Here is a 7,760-nt window from a genome sequence, read left to right on the forward strand (position 1 = left end):
TTTTAACAGAATTGTATAGTGTGTAATCCAAAACTTTTGTGCGGATCAGGTGTTTGTGCTCGATTTCCCTCCCCGGCTGGCGAGTGAATTGGCACCGCAACAATTCCTTCGAGAGGAGTTTCGTCGCGTTGCAGTAAAGAACGGTATGTAAAAATGATTAAGAGATAATGTCAGTATAGAATATCTTTGTAGGAAAGCTTTTAGTGTATCAACACCACCTCTTGGTACCACGTGTAAAATATGTATATAGTGTGTGGTTTAATATTTGTTTTCTTCTGCAGGTGTAAAGTACTGCGTCACAGCTGACTGCTTTCCGCTGGACTCACGTGCCTTGTGGAGTCGTGATGGGGTAAGTCGTGTTATAACTTGGCACGTGAGAAATTCATGTAATGTCATTTTTATACGGCAAAAGCAGTTTATTTAAATAATAACCCGTGCTTCTCATTATAATAGATCCACCTGAGTGACGATCTGGGGATGCCGCTTCTCGCGAAGCTTCTGTGGCACTTCTCCTTTCGGCAGCTACAGTCACCTCTGCCTGTTACACCTCCGCCTGTGTCTCCTCCCAAGTCACCCCCGACTGTGAGACCCTTTGCTACCACCGTGGTTGTGAAGGGAGAGGTTTCACGTCCACGTACCCTTGACCCCTTCAAGGAAACTGTCGTCGGACGTCGCGGAAAGGTAAAAGTTATACAATTTAGAAGAGCTTTAGTTTTAGTTAGGCCACATTTATTGAATACTAATTCTCCCTATGTGTTTATAGCGCAGCCAACCTGAGTCCTGGGATGCGCCTGAGGACTGGGATCAGTCTTCCGTGCGGATCCTTCCTCATGAGGTTTGTACATTGGTATGATAGCTGATAGGAAATTAAACCGTAATGATGCGTACATTTGTTGTTTCATTTAAATGCTATTCCTATAAGGCAAATGGTCAATGGCTCATTTCTGTTTTTTATTTCTAGGTTTGTGTGCCTCCTCTGGTCCTGAGGGAGTGCTTTGTCGTGCTAAACCCTATCCGGTTTAGCACTGACAAGTTGGCTGCAATGGATCGCATTGTTCCATCTAACCTTGACGTCCCCATGTATGCTACCATGGGGAATCGCTCAAAGGTAATTTGTGTGATTTTAATATTAACTGTTAGTGAGTGCATACATATTAATAGCGCCTGTAATCCTATATGACAAGCTTTACATTGTATGGTACAGATAGTTGCATTGATAATAAAAGTGTTATATTTCATTAACTGTTATCATTTCCGTTCTCTTCCATTATGATAGAAACGGAAGGTGGCACATGGAACCACGGCTGTGGTCTCCAAAGGAAAGAAGGCCCGCCTTGAGGTTGGTAATTTCTCAGTGAAATGTGTACTTGTTTTTTGGTTGAAACACAGGAACAACTATTTTCTGATGATTTACAATTATTTCCAGGCACTTCAAACTCCAGCAAGGATTGCCAAACCTTCGAAGCTGGTACCTCCCCCTCGACCTGTTCCAGAAGCTGCTGTACCAGCTACTCTGGAGGGCGTACCTCCTCCTCGACCTGTTCCAGAAGCTGCTGTACCAGCTACTCTGGAGGGCGTACCTCCTCCTCGACCTGTTCCAGAAGCTGCTGTGCCAGCCACTCTGGAGGGCAGCGTCTTTGTGCATTCGAGCAAGGTAATTTGCATACAACATGTAATGATTAAACACATTCAGTGAATAGAGTGCGGTTCTCTATTCTTTTGATATTTTCTCTAAGTTCCCTTTAAGAGTGTAATTTTGGGTTTCCATTTCTCAATTGTAATGTACATATAATTCTTACTATGTCTTTGCAGTTTGCTCAACCGGAGGGGGATGACAAGACTCTGTGTGTTGATGAGTGGCCGTTTCTTCAAACAGAGTTTTGTGAGGTAAGGGAATGGGGGAAAAAGAGAGCATCTTGTAATAATTTAATATTTGGGTTTTGTTGTTAATTAAATTTGTATGTAGCGCCACAAAATACAGGCGTGTACAACACTATGTTTGTTACTGTTTTAAATAAACTACATTAGCAGTAAGTTCTTTGAACTGCCCACTTTTCAATTTTCATACAATTGTATCTCATGATAATTTTGCTCCCTTACCTCATTGTAGAAGGTGAACCAGCCAACTGCTCGGGTTGTCTCTGGACAGAGAAAACAAGAGGAGCCAACACCTTGGGGGCCAAAAGTTGTGATGGCCCAGGCTGATAAACCAACAGCCAATGAGACCAGCTTCTTGGGATGTTCAACCAAGGTAATGACAACAATATAAAAAATGATTTGCAAAGAAACTTTTACATTTTTACTTCATAATTACAATCAACATAGTTGAACTGTTTTTAACATGTTCTTGGTAATATCTACACACTATGAATTGGAAATGTCAAGAAGGTTGGCTGATGAACTTGTTGTGCTCATTTTAATTATTTAAACTGAACTGAAAGAAAAGTTTTCTTTGTCCTTAATTCTGTTCACCACAATACACCAAATGTCCCCTTTTCTATGGCTTATGAGTTTGCATGTAGGGGTAAACCTCAATTTTTTTAACATTCGTAATGTTTGTGATTGCAGATGACACACATTGAGGACAATGAGCCGTTTGAACCAGCACCTGAGGTCACTGCGAGCAGTCAGCAGGTATGTAATTACTAGTGGAATAATTGTATACCAACGGGAAAAGCCGCAGCTTAAGAGACCCATTTTGTTTTGATGTGTTTATTCTTTTAAAACATTGATATGGTGTAAATGTGCAGTTCTGACTAATTTGCCTATACTATGTACATTTTCAAATTACTTACTGGGAACCAACATGCTTTTAAAAACACGGAATTGTCATTTCAGCAGAGCCCGCCTGAGGACAATGGCCAGCTTGAAGATCCTCATGTAACACTTGGCAATCAGAAGGTACTTATTTTTAACATGTTATTCCCTGTTCCTTGTGAGTTTTCCTGCCATTTATTAGATCTTGGAAATTAGTTAAAGTAATGTTAATATCATGTACAATTCCGTTTTCCCATTATACACAGCCATGAACTACAGCTGATTGATTCCTAGCCTTTTTATGAATTCCTTGTTAATTTCGATATAAACTATTGGTTACACTCCTTTTTGATCGAACTACTGTTGTGTTTTTAGGCACCCTGTGATTTTGCATCTGCCAGAGCTGCTACATCAAGTCATGTGACTTATGACAACCCTGGGTGTCTTCAAGGATCGTTTGACCAGAGCAGCCACATATTCGGGGAAAATGCAGGTAAGCAGTGTGCTACAAATGGAATAGCGGCGATTATGACCCACACCACCCATAGCGTCCTCAAATGGAAAAAAAAGAACATTCATCATATTCTAAAACAAGGTAATGGCTTGTACACATCTATGCTAGAAAATAAGGAAATCAGTGCAGCCAAAACCAGTGGGCATATTTTCATATCCGAGTTACCCAGACACTGCAAATTAAACAATAAATTATTTAGTTTGGAATATTTTGATACACTCACTGGAAGTCTTGATCAAAAGGATGATTATGACGCTTCTTTGCAAAACATTGCCATGCCTTTAGAAGAGGCTATTCAGAAGACACTGCTGCAGACAGACACATGCTTGCTCAACATCCAAGGAAGTGTCTGTGCCGTTTTCAAGGTCGAAACTGCTTTTGCAGTTTTCGATCCTCATTCTCGTAGTACTTGGGGTTCCGTTGCACCGGATGGAACCAGCATAGTAGCGCACTATGCTACTGTGTATGAGTTATATGCCCATATTGAGAACCTTGTCAATTCCTTATATCAAAATCATCCACACGCTTTTGATATCCCAAACAATGTGTTTGAAGTCACTGGTGTGAAAGCTGTTGAGGTAAACTCACCATTTACCGCTTTAACTGCACAGCCTGAAGCCAGCACTTCGGCACATGACGGTACTTTGGACACTGACAGTGACTCTGATCTCTGTGTCCTTTCGGTAACAGATAGAAATTCCCTTGCAGTAAACGCGTCTTTTTCCCTTGAAGCTGTGCAGCCTGTAGCAAACACTTCTACATGTGAAACAACTGTAAACATTGACAGTGATCCTCCAATTCACACAGAGGGTGCATCAGATCTCTGTTTAATTTCTGTAACAGATAGCCCCACTATAATATTTACTGGATTGACATTAAGGGAAAAAAACAGCATCTGCAACAAACTGAATATCGTACCAAGTTTAGATCAAAATGTTGTTGTACAAACCTTCGATATGGGACAGCCTGAACCATGCAGAACAACATCCATTGTAGGTGACGGTAATTGTTTCTTTCGTTCTCTTTCGTCCGTATTGAGTGGTTACGAGTCACATCACAAGGCCTTTCGAAAGGCTGTAGTGAATCACATCTCAAATAATCCACTTCATTACATTACTTGTCTAAGACGGCAATTTGCTTCTGTGGAGCAATATCTCCGGGACTCAAAAATGAAATATGTTGGATCTTGGGCAACAGAGTTGGAAATACAAGCTTCTGCTGATTTGCTCTGTGTTGATATTTACACATACAGTCAACAGAAATGGATTACGTTCACGGCGAACATTGAGCCGATTTCACGAAAAGCTATATATCTGAATCACTGCAATGAATGCCATTATGAACCAATTGCATGTGTCAAAGAAAAAACCTCTCTTACATGCTTTAGTTTAACTAGCTTCTGTGAAATGTCGCACAAAATGTCCAATGCAGACCTTGTTTCACCAAGTAAAAAATGTACTGATAAATTAAGACTTCTAAGACAAAAGAAAACGTATGCTGAGGACACAGAATATAGACAACTTAAAAAGCAGAAAACACAACAAAGATATAATTGTGATGAACAGTATCAGGCAAATCGGAAAAATAGCAGTATCGAAAAATATGCCAATAATGAACCTTTCAAAGAACAAGTAAAAAACAGCAGTTTTGAAAAATATGCTAATAATGAACCGTACAAAGAACAAAAAAAAAACAGCAGTATCGAAAAATATGCTAATAATGAACTATTCAAAGAACAAGTAAAAATCAGCAGTATCGACAAATATGCAAACAATCCTGCCCATCGTAACCAGGTGAAACAAAGAACTGTAATCAAATACAGAGAAGATCCGGCTTATAAGCCCTCTTTAATTGAAAGAAACGGTCAAAAGAGACTTAATCTAACCCTCTTAAAACACAATATTGACTTTGTAATTGAGCTCTTCCAAGAAGAGGTCAAACATGGACCAGAACATGTTTGTTGTGTATGTCACAGATTATTGTTCCGTAAGCAAGTTCGATTATGTGACATAACTTCATATGAATCCAAGGCTTCAACTGTGTCAGCAATTGCAAAACAATGCATTACTACAACATATCTCCATCAATGTGATATTGCATGTTTAACGCCATGCACACTAAAACAGACAGTTGCTGGGAAATTGTGGATATGTTTCAGTTGCAACTCCAAGATACTCAGTGGTAAGGTTCCCCAGGAGAGCGCTGTGAACAATATGGCATTAGATTCAATTCCGGACGAATTAGGCACACTGAACTCATTAGAACAACACCTGTGCGCATTGAATATTCCCTTTATGCGACTTGTGGCATTGCCACGAGGTTCTCAGAATTCTGTCCATGGGCCGGTGACTTGCGTTCCATCAAACAGCGATGTAGTCACTTCAGTTCTCCCTAGGCTAGAAAATCAAGATTTAATGATCCGAATAAAACTGAAAAGAAAACTTACTTATAAGGGGCATTATCAGTATCAATATGTGCATACTCAAAAAATCCAAAATGCGATTGCATGTTTAAAGGACATGAATAAATGGTATAAGGACATAGACTTTAACGCAGAATGGGAAAATCCCTTGCCAGAAGATGCATGTTCTGTTTTGAAAGAATGCAACCCAGTTAATGACACTCCATCTGCACCTGAAAGCAGTGACATTACAACTCAATCAGACCAGGTGTCGGATGATGAAGAAGCTGACCACATATATGAAACTCAAACACACGGGTTACTCTTGGACACATGTTTGCAACCAATTGATATCGCACAAGAAATATTTGATCAGCATTTCGAAAGTGTTTTATCAATAGCTCCAGCTGAAGGCAACAGTCCTGTTAGGCTGCTGACAGATAAGGGCAATGAAGCAAAATGTTTCCCAACTCTTTTCCCCAAAGGGACAGGTACATTCCATGATGCACGGCCCCACAGGCTCACTCTCAGTAGATACATCAACACACGAATCCTAAATGCTGATGGGAGGTTTAGCAGCAACTTGGACTACATTTTCTATGCTCAATATTTATCTGAGGTCAATCAGGTTGTTTCCAAGGTGTCCATAGCACTGAGAAAAGGTTACCATGCAGGGGAATCATTGGCTATAACTTCCGCCATGCTTTCAAACAAAGACTATGTACAAAATGTCTTAAAAACCGATCTCGGTTACAAGTTCCTTCAACCGATCCGAGGGACTCCAGTTTTTTGGCAAGGTGTACAGAAAAATCTATTTGCTATGGTTCGTCAGCTTGGTGTCCCTACTTGGTTCTGTTCATTTTCATGTGCTGATTTACGCTGGACTGAACTCATCGATGTTTTCATGAGACTACAGAAAATACAGGGAAATGTCAACGACCTGGACTGGTCACAGAGGTGCAATTTACTCAAAACTAATCCGGTTACCGCGGCAAGAATGTTCCAACACAGGTTTCAGACTTTCCTAAATGACGTCATCAAGTCACCAGCTAACCCCATTGGTAAAGTTATCGAGACATTTTTTAGAGTTGAATTCCAACAACGCGGCTCACCCCATACACATTGTCTTTTCTGGGTAGAAAATGCACCGAAAATAGGCAAAAACACAGACCAAGAAGTCACACAATTTATAGATAAATACATCAGTTGTGAACTCCCGCCAGCAACCGACGCATTGCATGAAGTTGTTTCCAGCGTTCAAAAACACAGCTCCAAGCACTCAAAGAGTTGTAGGAAAAAAGGCACAACATGCAGATTTAACTTTCCACGTCCTCCAAGCAACCACACCTTTCTTTGTAGAAGTAAAACAGACGAGAACCAGGAGGTAACAGACGCTGATCCGATAGACGTCTCTATATTAGAAATGCGAAAAGAAAAAGAGGTGGCTAAAAGTGTCATGACAAGGGTCAAACATGCTCTTTCAAGTCCAGACCTAACCTTTGACACTGTGGATCAGCTATTTGCTTCCATTAACATCACCCAGGAAATGTTTGAAAATGCCTACCGATTGACAACCAATAAAAACGCGGTTGTACACAAACGCAACCCATCAGATGTTTACGTTAATCAATACAACAAAGACCTTTTGCGTTGCTGGGATGCCAACATGGACATACAATATGTCTGCGATGCTTTTGCTTGTGTAGTATACATAATATCTTGAAAAAAACACTGGCTTTGTTAAGATGAGAACTAGGGGATGTGATGCTGTTGTTAGATACGCTCGTTTCTCACAAACCAAATATCCAGAAAAGCACTACCAAAGTTTGCTACAATTGTTTTTGCCTCATTATTCAACAGATGAGATAAAACCTCCACCGTACAACAGTTATGAGCAATTTTACAGGACCGGTTCCATCACTAACAGCAGCAATACAACGCAAAGTGTTAAGGAAGTTGTAGATTTGAACAGATCCCTGTTTGAAGTAGATGCAGATGAGCTCGACAGATGCCAAGAGGTTGCAGGGCATCACGGGGCTCACGACGAGGCATGGGCAGACCTTTGTCCTGAATCTGAGTTGGAGCGAT

General features: G+C 40.5%; 2 long non-coding RNA genes across 2 annotated transcripts; one reads left to right on the forward strand and one right to left on the reverse strand.

Moving 5' to 3' along the window:
• Window positions 1-308: 308 nt before the first annotated feature.
• On the forward strand, window positions 309-1,054 carry LOC115555895 (uncharacterized). The gene is made up of 4 exons (XR_003978912.1): window positions 309-349; window positions 454-681; window positions 764-835; window positions 962-1,054. It is a non-coding gene; the product is annotated as an uncharacterized LOC115555895 (long non-coding RNA).
• On the reverse strand, window positions 535-2,236 carry LOC115555894 (uncharacterized). Its single transcript, XR_003978911.1, has 6 exons — window positions 2,101-2,236; window positions 1,800-1,866; window positions 1,593-1,635; window positions 1,458-1,538; window positions 774-856; window positions 535-658 (listed from the first exon to the last, which is right to left on the reverse strand). It is a non-coding gene; the product is annotated as an uncharacterized LOC115555894 (long non-coding RNA).
• Between the last annotated feature and the right edge of the window lie 5,524 nt (window positions 2,237-7,760).

The sequence above is a fragment of the Gadus morhua genome, chromosome 12 (assembly GCF_902167405.1).
Source record: "Gadus morhua chromosome 12, gadMor3.0, whole genome shotgun sequence".
Classification (NCBI taxonomy): Eukaryota; Metazoa; Chordata; class Actinopteri; order Gadiformes; family Gadidae; genus Gadus; species Gadus morhua.